This window comes from Pan paniscus, chromosome 16 (genome assembly GCF_029289425.2).
Source record: "Pan paniscus chromosome 16, NHGRI_mPanPan1-v2.0_pri, whole genome shotgun sequence".
Lineage (NCBI taxonomy): Eukaryota > Metazoa > Chordata > Mammalia > Primates > Hominidae > Pan > Pan paniscus.
The window spans coordinates 46,146,520-46,168,555 of NC_073265.2; the positions used below are offsets into that span (position 1 = coordinate 46,146,520).

The 22,036-nt window shown below is 39.9% G+C and overlaps 1 long non-coding RNA gene across 1 annotated transcript; it reads left to right on the plus strand.

Moving 5' to 3' along the window:
- Positions 1–263: 263 nt before the first annotated feature.
- Positions 264–2,320, plus strand: LOC129394065 (uncharacterized). The gene is made up of 2 exons (XR_008621263.2): positions 264–1,268; positions 1,786–2,320. It is a non-coding gene; the product is annotated as an uncharacterized LOC129394065 (long non-coding RNA).
- The last annotated feature ends 19,716 nt before the right edge of the window (positions 2,321–22,036 follow it).

Consider the following 22,036-nt stretch of genomic DNA (forward strand, 5'->3'; position numbering starts at 1 on the left):
TTGCCCTATCAGTTCCACAGATACATCCACACGTCTGAACTCCAGCCACAGTTTAGACTCAAGTGGGGAGCTCCCACCGCAGCACCGTTCTGTACCTGTAACTAGCAATGGTTTGTAGCCTTTGAGCAGAAATAGGGAATGAAACTGCCGAGAATTTAGGGATGGAAACTGGCACAGGCATGGGAAACCGTTTGAGAATGCAGGAGTTAGCTGGGTTTACTAGATTATAACTCTTATGAAGACCACATAGCACACAACTCAGCATATAAATTAGTCTTAACACATATACATTGAATTTCTTTGAAATGACCAAATTGTAGGCAGATAAAATGGCTTCCTTTTACAGAATCTTCCCTTCAGAGAGTGCCTTTCAATGGCACCACCTTCCCTCCACCCAAAATAAAACCTTCAACATTTTCACCTTAAGTTTATTTTTACAACACACTTTGAAATAGTGAGTGTGGTGAAGATAGTTCTATTTAATCTGCTACGAAGAAACAAGACACAAAGATCTGACTTGGCCACCATCCCCGAAGGCATCCGTGGCAAAACTGGGATGGTCCCTCATTCCCCAGTGGTCTCAAGCCTTTGTTCTGATGTCCCTGTATGTAATTGTTTTGATAGCAATTTTCCTGGTTCTCTCTCACTAGCTTGCTAACTACGCATGTCAATCACATTCAGGAACACCATGGGCCTAAGGGTCAGCCACATCTCAGGAGAATGTGATTCAAAAGAGGACACAAGGCATAATATAGCACTTTCTCCTTCTAGCATGTATGTCAGTTGCGTTGCGGCCTCGAAAGTCTGACAATGTGTAAAGAGAGTGTTGCATTTTTTTTCCTTCCCCCAGGTGCAGAAAGGAAAGGATTTATGAAGTACTCTGACCACAATTTTAAAGCAAGTGAGAAACCCAACAGTGTAAGATCCTCTTACTAGAGAACACTCAATGGTACTGAAAGAGTTCTCCACCTAAACTCTAAAGAACCCGAAGAGAGGTCCAGTTTTTTCCTCCCAAAGATCCATCTCCAGAGCTTCACTCCCTAGTCCGTTAGGGAAGCCGGGACGGTGGGAGAGCCACAGATACTCTTTTCTCCTACGGAACCCTTGGACCTCTTGCCCCGTTTCCCTGTCACTTTAGGGAGCAGCACGCAGCAGACTAGAGGCCAGGGTCCAAGCCCGCAGCCGTAGCAGGCCGGACGGAGAAAGCGGGCCGGAAGGGCAGCGTCGCGGTGCTGGAGGCTGTTGCTGGGAGGCGTGGATTCTGGAAAGTGCGTGTGCGCGTCCCTGGAGCACCGCCCGCGGAGCCGATTGGCCCGGACGCGCGGCGGGGGAAGCCCTTGGCTAATCTCCTGCCACTCAGCCCGGACGACGTCGGCGCCAGGGATGGAGCGCCGCGAACCTCTCGCCCCGCCGGGCCGGGCCGCGCGCGGAAGGACAAATAGTTCCGGCGGCAGTGCCGCGCACCTCTTCGCGGCTCTGCTCGCCCCGCCCGGGCTGCCGAGCCCGAGGCAGGGGTGGCGGGAAGTGGGGGCGGGCGGAGCAGGGCCGGCCTGTGCGGCTCTCGGACCCCGGCTCCGCTCTTTGCGGCCAGACGGGTGGATTGCGCTCCCTAGGGAAGAGTAATTGGATTCCAGGCTCCCTCCAGCCGGGATCAGCGGAAGTCGGCTGCTAAGCCTGCAGCCTGGGAGGGGCGTGTGGGGAGGAAGGAAAGGTGGGGAGCGCCGCCGGGAGGGACACGGTGAAACCACTGTCCTCTTAAGTGCCTGCGTGCTTCTTTCTGTACAGGCCGCAGCGGGAAGCTGGGTATAGAGAAGGATTAACAGAGATTGCACCCTGGTGACCTTTCCCCTCAGGCACGTGACTCTTGCCCCTTCCAAGTTGTCATCCTCATTGTGAAATTCACCTGGTAGCTGATACTCGGGAGAGGAATACTTTGGAAGCCTGAGTCTTCTAGCCATCACCCTTCTGTTTTTCTCTCAAAGCTCCACTTGGAGCTCAGCTGGAGAAGGAACCCTGTGAAGTCTGGAGTTGGACATGTCTCTTATTAACGAAGTAATTGTGGAGAAAACAGCATTCTTACCACTATCATCCAGGAAAGTATCCCAAGTCCCTTCCTTGGCAGTAGCAAACTTCCCTTAATTCCCTTCCCCTTGAGGAGATGCAGCCAGAATGAGAGCCTTAAGCAGAGTTTTTGGGTGAAATGATAGGCATGTTCTAGGAATTGTGACTTAAACTTGGACCTCTTGTGATTTTTTTTCTTTTCATCTTAATTACTGCATTTCACTCATTCATCATGAAATAAACTCTTACTGAAGGCTTTGTTTGTTCCAGGCTCTGTTGTACTTATCAGACATACATCAGTGAGTAAAACGAATGCACTCTTGGAACCTCATTACAGTTGCTCTAGTGGGGGAGATAGTACATTTACAATCATATACAATTGTATAATGTCATGTAGGGAAGAGCGCTATGAAGAAAAAGAGCAGAAGGACGAAGTATGCAGATGAGAGTTGAACACTATTTTATATTTTAGATAAGTTGATTGAAGAAGGCCTCTTTGAGGAAGTTATGTTTAAACAGAGGTCTAGATAAATGAGGTAGAAAGCCAAGCAAATATTGGGGTTGGGGGGGTTGGGGAGAAGATTCTGGGCAGAAGTAAGAGCAAGTGCCAAGGCTCTGCAGCCAGAGACAGTTTGGTGAGTTTGAATTAGTAGAAAGGAGGCCAATGTGAATGCTGTGCAGTAAGCCAGAAAAACAGTTAGAAATAAGGCTGGAGATGGGGTGATGAGTATGTGCATGCTTGGCATTTACTTTTAACATAATTTGAAACTTCTCTAAGTTTTGTATGCACTAAAGTGTCCTGCATTCTTCCTGTGTCTCCACCAGACACTACATTTCATTTCATTCAGAGACACCACTTTTTTCCCTCTTGGTCTAGCAGTAAGTGTTTATTTCTGTTTTTCTCTCACCCTCTTCTACTGATCTATAACTATTGGTTCAAATGTTTCTTCTGTGCAGATCCTTATCTTTAATGTCACCTTTTTTTCCCCCAACTTGTATATTTGCCTCTTTATCTCATCAACGTATCTAACTGGACGTCCTGCCATCTTTCGGTTTCGACAGGTCTAAAACCAATCTCATAATCTCATTATCTTTCCAAAATCACTTCCCTTCTTTCTCATTGATACCACTGCTATCTCTGCCACCCAAGCTGAAAACACCGATGTCATTTTTTACCCGTTCCTTCCCTTTATTTCTTTTATCCAGTCATCTCAGGGCCTTCAATTTATCCTTTAAAATACCTCCTCTGTCAAATCCCTTCCTCTGTCTCTACTTTAGGTTCTCTGTCTAAGCCCTTAAATGCTGCCAGCTAGGATTAGTTCAGCAGTTTCTATGTGGCCTTTCTGACTTCCTTCTCGCTCTGCTCCAATCTAACCCGCCAGAATAATTGTTCTGAATCTTCACTCTTAGCACATTTCTTTGTGCTTCAGCACCTTTATGGCTACATTTTCTATTTCCTTAAATTTAAACTCTTGTGACTGAATCTCTTTTTCTTTTTTTTGAGACAGGGTCTCATTCTGTCGCCTAGGTGTCCAGGCTGGAGTGCAATGGAGCGATCACAGCTCACTGCAGCCTCTACCTCTCAGTGTTCAAGTGAACCTCCCACCTCAGCCTCCTGAGTAAATGGGACTACAGGCATGTGCCACCACAACTGGCAATTTTTTTATTTTTATTTTTTGTAGAGACAGGTTTTTGCCATGTTGCCCAGGCTGGTCTTGAACTCCTGGGCTCAAGTGATCCACCTGCCCCAGCTTCTCAGAGTGCTGGGATTACATGCGTGAGCCACTGTGCCCAGCCCTACTGAATTTCAAGCTCTTGCCCCAGCCTAGTTCTCTTCTACTCTGTGAACCACTCCTCAGTCTACCACTTCCATTTTAGTTAGGTTTGCCCCAGAAGTACATTTATATTCACTCATTCCTATATGTATTTGTTTATGGATCTATCCTCAAATAATTTAGTATTTGATTCAGTAAGGATCCACTGGTTACAAGTGACATAAAATCCAACCCAAATTGGTGTAAAGTGAGAAGGGAATGTATTCTCACATACCTGAAAAGTTGAAGATAGTTCTGTTAGATATGGCTTGGCTGAAGAGTTCCAATTATATCATCAAGATTCAGATTCTCCACTTGAACCTGCACAGAGGTTGCAGCGAGCTTGAGATTGCACCATTGCACTCCAGCCTGGGTGACAGAGCAAGATTCTGTCTCAAAAAAAAAAAAAAAAAAAAAAGAGAGTCAGATTCTCCCCCACATGTTAGCGCTCTCCTCTGCTGTTTGCTTCATTCATTCCACAAATGAGCAACCAGAAGCTCCAGACCATCCTCACTACCAGCAAAGGTCAAGCGCCCATTCTTTTGTCAGCCAATCACTGTAGCCAAAAGAATGAGATGCTCAGATTGGCCTGGATTGATTCACAAGCCCATCCCAGGAGTTGTGTCTATCAGTAACATATGAATGGCACAGATGATTTTTACTTAAAATAGGGGTATGGTTATCAGAAGAAGCACAGATGTGCCCTGGGTAATGGAAACAGCAGACACAAACACATCCCTGGTATTTTATTGAGGTCTCCAAACATTCTTCCCCTACATATGCCTTCAATGATATCTATGGCTACTCAATGTAACAATGTTTTCTTACCACCCAAAATGTACTCACATCTAGGTCCTACAAATAACTCCAAGTCCAGGATAGTAAGGTGATATGCATGCCTCTCTATCATAAAGCAATTTGATAAAGTTCTTCATGGCCTAGTAACCTAAGGCTGTAAGATAAAATTAACTAGAAAATACTTAATATATAATGACAGAAAAAAAGAACAACTGCAATGAAAATGCATATTTGGAAATATGAATAATGACAAACACAAAATGTCTCTAATTCATAGCATATGTCATATCTTGCTAGACAGGAATAGCAAGGGCTTCCTAACATGAGAGGGGAGAAAGTTCTTTGATCAACCAATCTGGCTGCCATATGTTCTATTTCTGGAGGACCTCTCATTCATTGTTCCTCCATGGCTATGTCTGTAATGGACAACGGGAGGATAATCCTTTAGGGACTACACCTCTTCAGCATTCTCCTTCCTGATCTAGTGGGAATTGAAAAATCACTTCCTATGGCAAAGATAATTAGCTTTTACCACCGAAGAGTTGTGAACCTCTTCTGTTGTATACAATTGTTGCTGGGAAGTAGCTACCTAGCCAGGGGCTACATTTCCCAGCCTCCTTGTTAACTTTGGTGAAGTCACATGACTGTCTCCATTGGAATATGAGTGAAAGTGATGTGTACCACTTCTAGCCAATTTGGTTAAGCAGTAGGTATGCCTTTGCCAGTCTCTTTTTCCCTCTTCTGGCTGCACTGAAAGGTCTCTAAGAACCTGGAGGACATTAGAGCCATAAGATAGAAGGAGTCTGGGTAGTTGAATGATTTTGTAGAAGACCACCTGCTACTTAGGGGCACTGATGTTAGACTTTACAAAAGTGAAAAATAAATATCTATTGTGTTAAGCTTAAGTAACCTAGCCTTTCTTCTCCACACTTAGGATTTCTCTCACAGTACAATTTTCTTTAATTCTTTTTTTTTTTTTTTTTTTGAGACAAAGTCTTGTTCTTGTTGCCCAGGCTGGAGTGCAGTGGTGCTATCTCAGTTCATGCAATGTCCACCTCTCGGGTTCAAGCAATTCTCCAACCTCAGCCTCCTGAGTAGCTGGGATTTCAGGTGTGTGCCACCACACCTGGCTAATTTTTGTATTTTTAGTAGAGACAGGGTTTCACCATGTTGGCCAGGCTGGTCTTGAACTCCTGACCTCGGGTGATCCGCCTGCCTCGGCCTCCCAAAGTGCTAGGATTAGAGGCATGAGCCACTGTGCCTCGCCCAGTTTTCTTTAATTCTTAGTAAACTTCTAGTCTATTTGCATCTGGCCAATTCCATAGGGGGAGAATTCCAAAGCCAGAGGGTTTTTTTTAACCTTCAGTCTTGGAATCTAGATTTTCATCTGAGCATTTTTGTCTTTTAGTAATAGGCCTTGGTATTCTAACTTAAAGGCCTCTATTTTGGTTTCTGCCTGATAACAATTTGAAACAATAGCCACTGGGTTTGCAAGGGGAGGGAGTGATGATGGTGTGTGAGCTGGTGGTGGAGGGAGTAGAGTGGAATAACTATTACCTTTCTCAGCAGGCAGGAATTGCTTGAAAGAGGCCTGAGTGTATTAAGACTTCTCCCTAGTGCCAATGTTATCCATTCTTGCCTTCATTAACATTAACATCCTCTTGGGGCTTTTTCAACCCTTTATGGCTCCAGATTATTGATGTTTCTGTCATCTTTTATTGCAGCCTATAAGCAAAAATGTTCACTTGTAACAAAGTGGTATCTTTTCCTCTCTGCCTTAGATAAATCAATCTTAGTCCTAAGTTTGAGCCTTTCTTAAAGGACATTACTAAAAACTAACAAGTAATAGTTGATATATTTTAGTATCTGACCTTTTAACAACAGGCCCTTTTACATTTTATCCTTGATAGGCACATGTTCTGAATCCCACTATACAACAGGTGCCAGTTTAACCTACTGCTTTGGTATCGAAGTCCCAGCCTGATACCAATGAGGCCTCATCTGAATCAGCTACTTCAACATTTCTGGATCTTTCTGTTACTAATCCCCACTCCTGGTATCAATTTATGAATTGTTAGAGCTATTTTAGTGAAAAACTAGTTATATATTTAGCTTAAGGCATAGTTTGATCCAAGGGCTTAAGCAATGTCATTAGAATTCTATTTCTTTTCATCTCTTGACTCTGTCTTGTGTGTTGGCTTCATTTTTAGGCTCCATGTGGTGGTTGCTGACAGCTCCAGTTTACATAATCCTTACTGTTAGCAATCTCAGTGGAAGAGTGCATGCTTCCTTCCCACAGGTGCCAGCAATAGTCTTCTTACATTTCACTGGCTCTGATTGGGATAAGTGGCTAGAGGAATCCAGTAGCTCAGGTCTGATTCATGTCATTAATGTTTTTGAAAATGAAGTTCACTCCACCCAAAAGACATTGACTGAAGTAACAGAAGAGGAAAATCAGGGGATGGTTATCAGAAGAAGGGTGAATGTTAGTAAGAGGCAAACAAACGGAGTATCTCATTAGATGACAATGTGTAGTGTTTCCTAATTGCTTCACATGTGTTGGTTTTATCTCCTTCACTGGGCTGACTGTAAGTGTCTCAAGAGCAAGATCATGTATTATATGTCTTAACAGTGCCACCTCAGCAGGCGGTCCTTAGATACTGGCTGATTTATGGCCTCTTCTTTTATTACTAAAGATGGCACACTCTAAGAAGGTAACAAGAGCTTAATAAAGGGATAATTTATAGAGGGATGGGAATGGTTAAGGGAACCAACAAGGAATGGTAAAGTACTTAAGGACTGGCAACAATGGGAGACCTTAAGCTTGAAGGAACAGGGGAGGGGAGTTATTAGTGGAACCCTGTAAGAGCTGTAGCTTGGAAAGGGATGCCTGACAAAGGCTGTTACTATAAATAAAGAAATACAGTCACTGCCAAAATGTGGCCCAGCAAAGGACCGGGGAATAAACACTTGTCCTCTTTTTCTCCCATCCTCCAAACTTCTGTTGGTACCTCCCATTGACCAAACCAGAAACCAGAGGGCTTGTGTGGCACAGTCTGTAGAGTTCAGCTGCCAGTAAAAAGCAAGACAAATAGGGTAAAAAATGGATCTGTAGGTGCAAATGGAAAATTGCCAGGACACCTCTCTTATATTCCTTGAGCAACCCTAAGTACAAGCAATTCCTATTCTGTAAGTGTTAACCATATAGACTGGATTTATCTGGAAAATATAACTTTACCCTTTTCAATAGACTTGTTAAATATATAACCAATGTGGTTTGATTTTAATAGCATTTTAAGACTTTAACATTCATGAATTCATAAAAAGTCTTTTGTTAGCCCATGTAGTTGAAAAGGTGTCGTCATTGTATTGATATGGAACTCCTCAAGAATATTGTACCTGGCAATCCATCAGAAAGTCCTGGCACAGCACTCGTCAGAGTGACAAATTTGATAAATGTTTGATGATTTGAAGAATGATTAAATGAATAAATTAAAGCATTTCAAGCCAGAAGACTGTAAGTGGAAAACTAGATGGGTTTTCCTTGTTAGAGGTTGATAATAACTATACAACATCTACCAATCCTGTCCCTTAAAGCCTGACATCAGCTTCCTAGCTGTTGATCAAGATCTTATCTCTTACAGAAAATAGAACCAAATAAATTTTCTTTGTCAATCTTCAGAAGTTTCATAATTAATTGTCATGCTAATAAATTCACTATAAAGTCAATTTCAGTTAAGGGACTATTATATTTCCTATCTAAAACTGGCTTTCCTCATGGAATTGTCACTCAGATGTAAGAAAAATAAATATACTTGCTTCGATATGTAAACTAGGACTATAAGTGCCAGTCCAAACTTTCTCTAAAAGATTTTATAGTTAAGCCCAAAATCTATACCGCTGTTCTTTCACAATCCTGTGTATATAGGACTTAAAGTCCTATACTTAAAGTCCTGTGTATATAAGACTTAAGTTTACAAAATACTTTCTATGTGGCACCATTCATTTATTCAAACAAAAAATACTACTGAGCACATGCTATGTGCCACACGTAATCCCTGCCCTCAAGGAACTTACAATAGAATAGTACTTCTTAAACTTTTATGAGACTGTGAATCACCTGAGAATCTTGTGAAACTACAGATTCTAATTTGCTAAGTCTGGGATGGGCCCTGAGACTACATTTCTAACCAGCTCCCTGGTGATGCTGATACCACTTGGAGTAGCAAAAGTCTAATGGATTTATTTAATCTTCACCACAACCACATCATAGGAAAAGTATCAGTGTTTTGTTTCTTATCTGGAGCACTTAACTATATACAAACACTGTGCTATGTCTTTTGTAGATAAACAATTCAGTTAGATATAGAGATATAGGCTTTTAGGAAACTCACTATACAGATGCTTCTCCACTTATGACGGGATTATATTCCAATAAACCCATTTTAAGTTGAAAATATTGTAAATCAAAAATGCATTTAATACAGCGACTGAATGTGATAGCTTAGTCTAGCCTACCTTAAACATCCTCAGAACACTTATACTAGCCTACAGTTGGGCAAAGTTGTCTAACACAAAGTCTATTTTATAATAAAGTGCTAAGTATCTTGTGTAATTTATTGAATACTGTACTGAAAGTGAAAAATAGAATGGTTGTATGGGTACTCAACAGTAAAATTTCTACTGAATGTAAATCACTTTTGCACCATCATAAAGTCAAAAAAAATCCTAAGTGGAACCATTGTCAGTCAGGGACTGTCTGTATAGCAGAAACAGCTAGTGTAAAAAATAGTTATAATTGTATTATTCTGTTTATATAAAATGTCCAGAAAGGGAAAATGTATAGAGACAGAAGGCAGATTGGTGTTTGCTGGGCCAGGGGTGAGAATGGTGATTAACTATAAATGATCATGAAGGATCTTTTGGGGGTGATGAAAATGCTTTTAAATTGGATTATAATAATAGCTGCACACCTCAATAAATTTACTAAAAGTAATTGAAATGTACACTTGAAATGAGTGAATTTTATTATATGTAAATTATACTTCAAAAAAGTTGTAAAATAATCATGTATAATGTGAAAAAATCCAATAATAAAAACATGTCTTAACTCATTTTCACAGCCAAGGAAATGGAGCTCATAGAGGCTAAGTAATTTGCCCAAACTCATGTACATAACTAGTTGGTGACAGGGTTAGCATATAAATCTAGTCCTATTAAGCCAAAAGCAGTCGTTGTCAGAAACCTCCTCTCCAGAGGAGGCATAGAAATGTATGCCAGGGAATAGATACCCTTCCACCTAGAGGGCATTTGCCTCTCTCTCTGAACCCTCTTCACTCTGTGAGGCAAAGATCAAGCTGAGTGGTGACCTAGGTGGCATTCCATAAACATAGTGCATCTGACGGGGCTGTGCAAGCCATCTAGCTTCTGGCAGACCCTTTGGCTTCAATGGGGTTTTTAGTTTCAAGCAACAAAAATCAATCCTGCATGATTTAGCGGCAAAGGAATTGGGTAGCCCACAGAATCATTATGTGAGTTGAGAACCAAGCTCAAAGTGGTGCAGCCAAGACCAATGCCCAAAATAATGCTGCAGAGGCAACCCAGTGAGAAGATTACTATTACTAATGCTGCTGAGCATGCTAGACTCTGCTCCTTTCTCGACCAACACCACTGCTTTGGGAACTCAATTTGGCCACAACTGCACTGTTGCAAGAGAGAGAGAACTGACTGCTATCCTTGCTTCTTTGGGTTATTAGTTTCTGACTCAAAGCCATGCAGGTGCTTCTAATTAGAGGAGGGTAGCTCATGCACCTGAATCCAAGTTGCAAGGGGGGATGGTGAAGTGACTATGTGACGACTTCTATCAGTTTCTAGAAAGTGAGAATCAGGCTTTACTTCTAAGACTCACATACCAGTGAATTCTCCAAGCTTAGACAGTTCAGATGCTGGGCAGCTGGGAAAACAAAACAAAAACAAAAATTCCCCCCAAAACAGATATCCACTGCGGCATTGCAGAGTGGTCCATGGAGCAGCAGCATCAATATCAGATGGAAGCTTTTTAGAAATGCAGAATCTCAGACCGGGCGCGGTGGCTCACGCTTGTAATCCCAGCACTTTGGGAGGCCGAGGCAGGCAGATCACGAGGTCAGGAGATCGATACCATCCTGGCTAACACTGTGAAACCCCGTCTCTACTAAAAAATACAAAAAATTAGCTGGGCATGGTGGCGGGCGCCTGTAGTCCCAGCTACTCGGGAGGCGGAGGCAGGAGAATGACGTGAACCCAGGAGGCGGAGCTTGCAGTGAGCCAAGATAGCGCCACTGCACTCCAGCCTGGGCAACAGAGTGAGACTCCATCTCAAAAAAAAAAAAATTAAAAAAATTAAGAAGAAAAAAGAAATGCAGAATCTCAGATCCTGTTCCAGATCTGCAGAATTTGGATTTGCTTTTGATATGGTTTGGTTGTGTCCCCACCCAAATCTCATCTTGAATTGTAGCTCCCATAATCCCCACATATCACATATCACACGTACCCAGTGGGAGGTAATTGAGTCATGGGGCAGGTTTTTCCTGTGCTGTTCTTGTGACAGTAAATAAGTCTCATGAGATCTAATGGTTTTATAAAGGGCAGTTCCCTTGCACACGCTCTCTTGCCTGCCACCGCGTAAGACATGTCTTTACTTCTCCTTTGCCTTCTGCCATGATTGTGAGGCCTCCTCAGCCACGTGGAACTGTGAGACCATTAAACCTCTTTTTCTTTATAAATTACCCAGTCTCAGGTATGTCTTTATTAGTGGTGTGAGAATGGACTAATACAGCTTTCTAACAAGCAGTCAGGTGATTTGTGTAAATATTACAGTTTGAGAAGTGTTACTCTATATTATAAGACATATTGTTTTAAAAAAATTTTCAAGGATCACTCATCATTATGCTCTACTCATCCATAGGGTTACTAGATTTAATGCAGGACATGGCACTCAGTTAAATTTGAATTTTAGATAAGCAAGGAATAATTTAAAAAATAAGCATGTTCCATACAATATTTGTTATACTAAAAAATTATTCCTTGTTTATCTGAAATTCAAATTTAACTGGGCATCCTGTATTTTATCCAGTAACCATCCTTACAACCATCCACACAACCCTCACCTTATAATTAAGAAAAATGAAATAAAAGAATGGGAAATTAACATAACTGCCTACTGAAATGCATTTATATCAGTTTTCTGTTTTGGCATGGTAGACTGTAAGTGTCTTGAGAGCAGAACATGGAAACTGCACAAATCCAAACACACTCTGCATTCTGCTTAAGCATTTGATGCTTGAGGTCCTCTATAATTTGAAGGGTGAATGTTAACTGTTCTGTGAGGTAGGAGTTATTTTTTTAACATAGCTGTGAATTTTAACTAATTTCACTTAATGAGTTTTGACCAATAACACCTTTATCTCACCGAACCTGACCATATAAACTGAGTAAATAAAGAAAGTATGTGATGACTGGGTTATATCATTGCTGGGTTACTTCTGGAGACTGCTATTATAACTTCATTTTCTTCCTAAAGAAAAGAGTTGGTCAAAAGCAAAACTTGACAAATGGGATCTAATTAAACTAAAGAGCTCCTGTACAGGAAAAGAAACTATCATCAGAGTGAACAGACAACCTGCAGAATGGGAGAACATTTTTGCAATCTATCCACCTGACAAAGGTCTAATATCCAAAATTTACAAGGAACTTAAATTTACAAGAAAAAAAAAACAAACAACCCCATTAAAAAGTGGGTAAAGGACATGAATAGACACTTCTCAAAAGCAGATATTTATGTGGCCAAGTAACATATGAAGAAAAGCTGAACATCACTAATCATTAGAGAAATGCAAATCAAAACTACAGTGAAATACTGTCTCACGCCAGTTATAATGGTGATTATTAAAAAGTCAAGAAACAACAGATGCTGGTGAGGCTGTGGAGAAATAGGAACACTTTTACACTGTTGGTAGGAATGTAAATTAGTTCAACCATTGTGGAAGACAATGTGGTGATTCCTCAGAGACCTAGAACCAGAAATATCATTTGACCCAGCAATCCCATTACTGGGTATATACCCAAAGGAATATAAATCATTCTATTATAAACATACATGCATGTGTATGTTCACTGTAGCACTATTCACAATAGCAAAGACATGGGATCGACCCAAATGCTCATCAATGATAGACTAGATAAAGAAAATGTGCTATATATATACCATGGTATACTATACAGCCATAAAAAGGAATGGGATCATGTTCTTTGCAGGAACATGGATAGAGCTGGAAGCCATTATCCTCAGCAAACTAATGCAGGAATAGAAAACCAAACATAGTATGTTCTCACTTATAAGTGGGAGGTGAATAATGAGAACACATGGACAGAGGGAGGGGAACAACACGACTGGGGCCAGTCGGGGGTAGGGGAGCGGGGGGAGGGAGAGCCTCAGGATAAACAGCTAATGCATGTGGGGCTTAATGCCTTGGTGATGGGTTGATAGATGCAGAAAACCATCATGGCACAAGTTTGCCTATGTATCAAACCTGCATGTCCTGTACATGTATCCCAGAACCTAAAATAAAATTAAACTTAAAAAAAAGAAAAGAGTTGCTGCCTATGCCCAAGAATTTTAGAAAAATAGCTTTCAAACATTCTGGGAAAGAGGCAGATTGTATATGTCAATCAGAATTAGAAGTATCACATTCAGAAATCAAAGAAAACTTTTAGTACTTTAAAATGTAGCCAGGTGCAGTGGCTCATGCCTATAATCCTAACACTTCGGGAGGCTGAGGTGGGCCAATCGCTCAAGCTCAGGAGACCAGCCTGGGCAACATGGTGAAACCCTGTCTCTACAAATAATACAAACAAATTAGCCAGGCGTGGTGATGTGTGCCTATAGTCCCAGCTACTTGGGGGGCTGGGGCAGGACTATCACTTGAGCCCAGGAGGTGGAGGCTGCAGTGAGCCGAGATCATGCCCCTGCACTCCGGCCTGGACAACAGAGTGAGACTGTCTCCAAAGTAAAATAAAATAAATGTATGCCAATTGCATGTATTTGTAAGACAGCTTAATTCATTTTAACATTTAGCAAGTCCAGTTATTTCCAACCGGCCAATAGGCAATTTTGGGTGGTTGAGAGACATTGACTTTCCTTTTATAACCTTTTGTGTAGTTATCAGTGAGCCACCTCCAATAGAGTTTACCAATAAAAATTTTCCATCTATCATACTCCCACCAAGGCTTATCTTATCCTGTTGGTGAGCAATGAAATGTCCAGGGACTGTGAGAGGGATTACAGTTCTAAGAAGCAGAATATTCTCAGGGACTAATGAGTGTTGGAAACCTAAACATGTATTTGCCCCCCTCTCCCAGAGTTTTTATATCACATTTGCTTCCACTTTTTAATTCATTGTTTGCAAGCCCCACCCTAGAGGTAGATATCTGTGATGACTGAATGAGGTACCCTGGTCTATAGGCCAGACCACAAACAAGCTAGTTAACTAGTCTTACTTTTTTTTTTTTTTTGAGATAGAGTCTCACTCTGTTAACCAGGCTGGAGTGCAGTGGCACGATCTCGGCTCACTGCATCCTCCGCCTCCCAGGTTCAAGCCTCCCAAGTAGCAGGATTACAGGCACGCAGCACCACACCCAGCTAATTTTTGTGTTTTTAGTAGAGATGGGGTTTCACCATGTTGGCCAGGGTGGTCTCGAACTCCTGACCTCAAGTGATCCACCTGCCTCGGCCTCCCGAAGTGCTGGGATTACAGGCGTGAGCCACCACGCCCGGCTAGCCTTTCTTTAAACATTAAATAATAATAGAGAAAACATTTATGAGTACATTTTCAGTCACCTACGCACACTATTTCTATAAAATAGCTAAGTATAGCTATGTGTTACTTAACGATAGTATAAGTTCTGAGAAATGCATTATTAGGTGATTTTATCACTGTGCAATCATCATAGAGTGCACTTACACAAACCTAGATGGTATAGCCTACTACACACCTAGGGTATGTGTTATAGCCTATTGCTCCTAGGCTATAAACCTGTATAGTATGTTACTATACTGAATACTATATGCAGCTGGAATATAATGGTAATTATTTGTGTATCTAAACATAGAAAAGGTAATGCATTGTGCAAAGACATTAGAACAGTTACATCATTAGATGATAGAAAATTGTCAGCTCCATTATAATCTTATGGGACTACCATCATATATGCAACCCACCATTGACCAAAATGTCACTATGTGGTGCATCACTGTATTTATAGTAGAGAACCATTAGAAATTATATAAAGCCCCTTCCCACGAACAGTGGACCTATTAAATAAATAATAGTATATGCTTACGATGCAGCCATTAAAAATAACATTTTTGGCTGGGCATGGTGGCTCACACCTGTAATCCCAGCCCTTTGGGAGGCCGAAGTGGGAGGATAACTTGAGCCTAGGAAGTTGAAGCTGCAGTGAGCCATGATGGCACGACTGCACTCCAGCCTGGGGGACAGAGTGAGACCCTGTCTCAAAAACAAACAAACAAACAAAATAAATTTTTGCTGGGTTCCCTGTCACATCAGAAGGTAAGTATAAAAGACTTCTAAGTCATGTCAAAAGAGACTCAGGAATAAACCTGAAGATGCTTCCATCGATCAAAGAGGTGAGGAAGAGCTTGAGCATGAATTCCATCCGTAATGGATAGATGCATGGTAAATATGTTTTAGTCAGCTCAGATTGATACTCTAAGACAAAAAAACCTCTGTTGGTACCTTTGGAAGATACAAGGAAACCAACTTATTTAAAAAACTGGTAAATACAGAGAATGAATCAAGCATCTAGTTCATTTCTCATATATAAATTGTACCTCAGGGTAACCCAATAGTTGATGATAGGAGGTTTCTCTTTACAGAATATTTCAGCTAATAATTGGTGCAGAAATGATAGAGTATCATCATATTGTAACCCCTAGTGAAATAATGCAGCTAGGGAATGATCATTAATGATGACTAACTTTACAAAAAGATTAACAAGCAGACATATGTCTCCTACATTATCACATATCAAATATTCTTGCCAAAAATCAAACTAGAATTTGATCAAGCCTATATACCTAAATAATAACAAAATACGGAAGATAAAGAAACATATTAAATAACACTAAAGGAGTTACAATTAGAAAATTTACACTATAGGCCAGTCGTGATGGCTTACACCTATAATCCCAGCATTTTGGGAGGCTGAGATTGGAGGATTGCTTGTGCCCAGAAGTTCAAGATCAGCCTGGAAAACATAATCAGACCTGATCTGTACAAATAAAAAAAAAATTACCCAGGCGTGGTGGCTTGTGTCTATAGTCCCAGCTACTTGGGAGGCTGAAGTGGGAGGATTGCTTGAGCCCAGGAGGTCGAGGCTACATTGAGCCCTGATTGCACCACTGCACTCCAGCTAGGGTGACAGAACAAGACCCTGTTTCAAAAACAGAAAAAGAAAGAAAGGAAGGAAGGAAGGAATAAAGAAGGAGGGAGGGAGGAAGGAGGAAGGAAGGAAGGAAGGAAGGAAGGAAGGAAGGAAGGAAGGAAGGAAGGAAGGAAAGAATTCACACTATGGAAAGTCCTACAGGACAAACAACTCAATTTTGCCTCAACAAATCCAATAAAAGAGAAGGAGGGAGAAGCAAAAGATTAAGAGGCTTAAGACACATATCAAATAATACAACATGTGGACTTTATTTGGATCTCAATTTTGAACAAATTAACTATAATAAACATGAGACAATTGGGAGAAATCCGAACACTGAATACTTGATGATATTAAAACATTTAAATGAAAACTGTGAGATGTTACAATGATATTGTCATTATATTTTTTAGAAGTGTCCTTATCTTTTAGATGTAAATTAAGAAACATTTGTGAATGAAATAATTTGATGTTTGTTTCAAATTAATCTGGAGGTAGAAATGTTTCAATAAATGTTGAAGCTGGGTGGAGTTTCAACGGGGTTCATTATACTGTTCTTTCTACTTTTTTATGTGTTTGAAAATTTTCCTAAAATAATGAGTTTATAAACTTGTATTGAGAGCATAATCTTAAGTTTGTAATATATATTATGTATGTATACACATGCATGTACATAAACAAAGATTAGAAAAGAGAGGAAACACACCAAAAAATCTTTAGGTTGTCTCATTATGATGATATTATAAATGAAATTTACATTCTTTCTTATTCTTATTTCTTTCTTCTTTTTTATTTAGGGAAAATAGATTTTAAGAGGCACAAGATCCAGTTATTTTCAACTCTTTAACCTTGACAAATAATGAAGACCAGAAAAAAATTTTCTCAACTACTAGAAGTTGTCTTTATGCAGTGGAACTATATGAGATTTTATTTCAGTTTTTTACATTTCTGTATTTTTCCATTTTTAATATATAGGGACATCATTTTAGGATTCAGAAATCCAACAAACATTAAATCTAAAGGGACAATTAATTTATGAAGGATAAACAAAATTATTTATGTATACAAGATTTTTAAAAAATACAGGTGCAGGCTTGGTGTGGTGGCTCACACCTGTAATCCCAGCACTTTGGGAGGCCGAGGCAGGTGGATCATCTGAGGTCAGGAATTTGAGACCATCTTGGCCAACATGGCGAAACCCCATCTCTACTAAAAAGAATACGAAACATGAGCATGGAATGTTCTTCATTTGTTTGTGTCCTCTTTTATTTCATTGAGCAGTGGTTTGCAGTTCTCCTTGAAGAGGTCCTTCACATCCCTTGTAAGTTGGATTCCTAGGTATTTTATTCTCTTTGAAGCAGTTGTGAATGGGAGTTCACTCATGATTTGGCTCTCTGTTTGTCTGTTATTGGTGTATAAGAATGCTTGTGATTTTTGCACATTGATTTTGTATCCTGAGACTTTGCTGAAGTTGCTTATCAGCTTAAGGAGATTTTGGGCTGAGACGATGGGGTTTTCTAAATATACAATCATGTCATCTGCAAACAGGGACAATTTGACTTCCTCTTTTCCTAATTGAATACCCTTTATTTCTTTTTCCTGCCTGATTGCCCTGGCCAAAACTTCCAACACTATGTTGAATAGGAGTGGTGAGAGAGGGCATCCCTATCTTGCGCCAGTTTTCAAAGAGAATGCTTCCAGTTTTTGCCCATTCAGTATGATATTGGGTGTGGGTTTGTCATAGATAGCTCTTATTATTTTGAGATATGTCTCATCAATACGTAATTTATTGAGAGTTTTTAGCATGAAGGGCTATTAATTTTGTCAAAGGCCTATGCTGCATCTGTTGAGATAATCATGCGGTTTTTGTCTTTGGTGCTGTTTATATGCTGGATTACGTTTACTGATTTGCATATATTGAACTAGCCTTGCGTTCCAGGGATGAAGCCCACTTGATTACAGTGGATAAGCTTTTTGATGTGCTGCTGGATTCGGTTTGCCAGTATTTTATTATGGATTTTTGCATCGATGTTCATAGGAAGAATCAATATCATGAAAATGGCCACACTGCCCAAGGTAATTTATAGATTCAATGCCATCCTCATCAAGCTACCAATGACTTTCTTCACAGAATTGGAAAAAACCACTTTAAAGTTCATATGGAACCGAAAAAGAGCCCGCATAGCTGAGACAATCCTAAGTCAAAAGAACAAAGCTGGAGGCATCACGCTTCCTGACTTCAAACTATACTACAAGGCTACAGTAACCAAAACAGCATGGTACTGGTACCAAAACAGAGATATAGACCAATGGAACAGAATAGAGGCCTCAGAAATAATACCACACATCTACAACCATCTGATCTTTGACAAACCTGACAAAAACAAGAAATGGGGAAGGGATTCCCTATTTAATAAATGGTGCTGGGAAAACTGGCTAGCCATGGGTAGGAAGCTGAAACTGGATCCCTTCCTTACACCTTATACAAAAATTAATTCAAGATAAATTAAAGACTTAAATGTTAGACCTAAAACCATAAAAACCCTAGAAGAAAACCTAGGCAATACCATTCAGGACATAGGCACGGGCAAGCACTTCATGTCTAAAACACCAAAAGCAATGGCAACAAAAGCCAAAATTGACAAATGGGATCTAATTAAACTAAAGAGCTTCTGCACAGCAAAAGAAACTACCATCAGAGTGAATAGGCAACCTACAGAATGGGAGAAAATTTTTGCAATCTACCCATCTGACAAAGGGCTAATATCCAGAATCTACAAAGAACTCAAACAAATTTACAAGAAAAAAACAAACAACCCCATCAAAAAGTGGGCGAAGGATATGAACAGACACTTCTCAAAAGAAGACATTGATGCAGCCAAAAGACACATGAAAAAATGCTCATCATCACTGGCCATCAGAGAAATGCAAGTCAAAACCACAATGAGATACCATCTCACACCAGTTAGAATGGCAATCATTAAAAAGTCAGGAAATAACAGGTGCTGGAGAGGATGTGGAGAAATAGGAACACTTTTACACTGTTGGTGGGACTGTAAACTAGTTCAACCATTGTGGAAGACAGTGTGGTGATTCCTCAAGGATCTAGTACTAGAAATACCATTTGACCCAGCCATCCCACCACTGGGTATATACCCAAAGGATTATAAATCATGCTGCTATAAAGACATATGCACACGTATGTTTATTGTGGCACTATTCACAATAGCAAAGACTTGGAACCAACCCAAATGTCCATCAATGATAGATTGCATTAAGAAAATGTGGCACATATACAACATGGAATACTATGCAGCCATAAAAAATGATGAGTTCATGTCCTTTGTAGGGACATGGATGAAGCTGGAATCCATCATTCTCAGCAAACTATCACAAGGACAAAAAAACAAACACCACATGTTCTCACTCATAGATGGGAATTGAACAATGAGAACACTTGGACACAGGAAGGTGAACATCGCTCACCGGGACCTGTCGTGGGGTTGGGGGAGTGGGGAGGGATAGCATTAGGAGATATACCTAATGTAAATGACGAGTTAATGGGTGCAGCACACCAACATAGCACATGTATACATATGTAACAAACCTGCACGTTGTGCACATGTACCCTAGAACTTAAAGTATAATAAAAAAAAAAAGAAAGTTCTGCTTTCATAAAGACATCAAAAAAAAAAAAAAAAAAAACATTAGCTGGGCGTGGTGGCACATGCCTGTAATCCTGGCTATTTAGGAGGCTGAGGCAGGAGACTTGCTTGAACTCAGGAGGCGGAGATTGCAGTGAGTCGAAATCGTGTCATTGCACTCTAATTTGGGCAAAAGAGTGAGACTCTGTCTCAAGAGAAACAAACAAACAAACAAGAAAAAACAAAAAAAAATACAGGTGTAAGAAACATTATTTACATTTTACATGCCCGTTTGGCAGATTAACACTAAGGCAAGGATGGCAAAACAAATCAGAGAACTTTTGATTCAACAAATGAATGCAATGAGGCTACATTTCTAAGAAAACTGTATTATTTGGCTAAAAGGGAAATTAAGCGCTGGACTAAGAGTGTAGAGAAGGGCTGGCAAAGGAAACCAGGAACGGGAAAAACCAAAGGGTAAATTTCAGAGTGTTTCAGAGAATCACTGGTTGGTTAAATCAGAGAAACTGAATTTTACTATCAAATGTAAGAAAGAGTAAGTTCAGAAAGAGATTATGCTTTTATGGTTTCATAGCCTACTTTTTTCTCCGTAACATCGATATAAGCCTTTTCCAATTGTAGGAAAAACTTTCTAAATTTCATTAAAAAAAAACACGGTTAAAAAAATGCCATAGATTTGAAAATTCTCTTGATCTACCATAATATGTTATTAATTCCTCTTCACTGGATATCTATTTTTAAATCTTATAAACATAATGCTTTTCTTTACAAATAAAACTTTTCCCCTATTTTCCTGAAAGTAGAAATTTTTTGTAAGTAGAATCACTAGGTCGAGGGTATGAGCATTTAGAAGGCTCTTGAGATATACTGAATAGTTGCTTTCCATAGTGGTTTTTGCTAATTATTAATTTACTAATTCCTAATCTACATTCAATCCAGCAGTGTTTATGGGTGCCTATCGCTGCATATTCACCGGCATTGATCATCATGCTTTTTAAAATATCCATGCTAATTTGGCAGTTGTAACATGGGATCTCATTTTACTTGCATATCCTTGATGGGTACTCACATTAACTATTTTAAAGCTGTCTTTAATGAATATTCTGTTATGTACTTTGTCTTAAAATGTAAATCTTTTGAACTGTCTACTGTGTCTAGATCTTTGTTTCTATTTAATTGACAGAATAAACAATGAACCCACTTAGACATATTGACTAAAAGAGTCAGGTTTTAAGAACATTGCACTGACATCTTTGAAATGCAGAGAACAAGTTCCCACTTGAGCGTATGTGTTCCTCCCCACCCCCACTGTTTTACCTATTACTTGATGCTAATCATCCTAATGTTTCAGATAGTTCTTTTAAGTCCCCTATGTGTGTACCTAGCTGCAAATCAGTTCAATTTACAGATGGAGCAAAAAAACAACATGGATGTTATTGATGGGCCAGCCACATTCTTGTGCTTTGTCCTTCTGGGACCAATACCTTTTGAGGTGGTCAGGAACAGAAGACTGATCTGTGTGAAGAGACCCTTGCTTCTCTGAGAGAAGTTAACGGATCCTTTGGGGATAAGCCTATGATTTTGATTTCTCATTAGCATCGTGAGCTTCATTCAAGTGTGACTGACAGTCACACAAGTCAATACAGGAGCACTTTGGGAGAGCCAAGGTAGAGTTTTTTCTTATAGACTAACGCTTCTGTTCTTAGAGGGTTCATTGGAAAAACAAATCAGAGCACTTTTGATTCAACAAATGAATGTAATGAAGCTACATTTCTAAGAAAACTGCATTATTTGGCTAAAAGGGAAATAAAATACTAAATCCCTTGTTCAAATAAAAATGTTACTGAAGTAAATGAAAGTATATTCTAGATGATTATTAATGCTTTCATTTTCACTTTCTTTAATTCTATTTTAAGTCATATCTAAAGACTAAATGCAACTCAGATTTAGAAAGCAAAGAAAATTTATATATTTGGCAGTTTTAATCCCACCAAGCATACTTTATGAAAACTTGAATAATGTCAAGATGGAACATATCAGATCATTAGAAATAGAGTGGAAGAGGGTAGCCAAAGACCCAGGAAATAATGAGCAAATCTCAACCACTATTTTCCTCAGCTTTCGTTCCCAATTCCAGAGGAAGTTGATATCCCTCCATGTAAAAGATGTTTAAAATATTCAATGGCATTCTTTCATTGTGCTACTGAACACAGT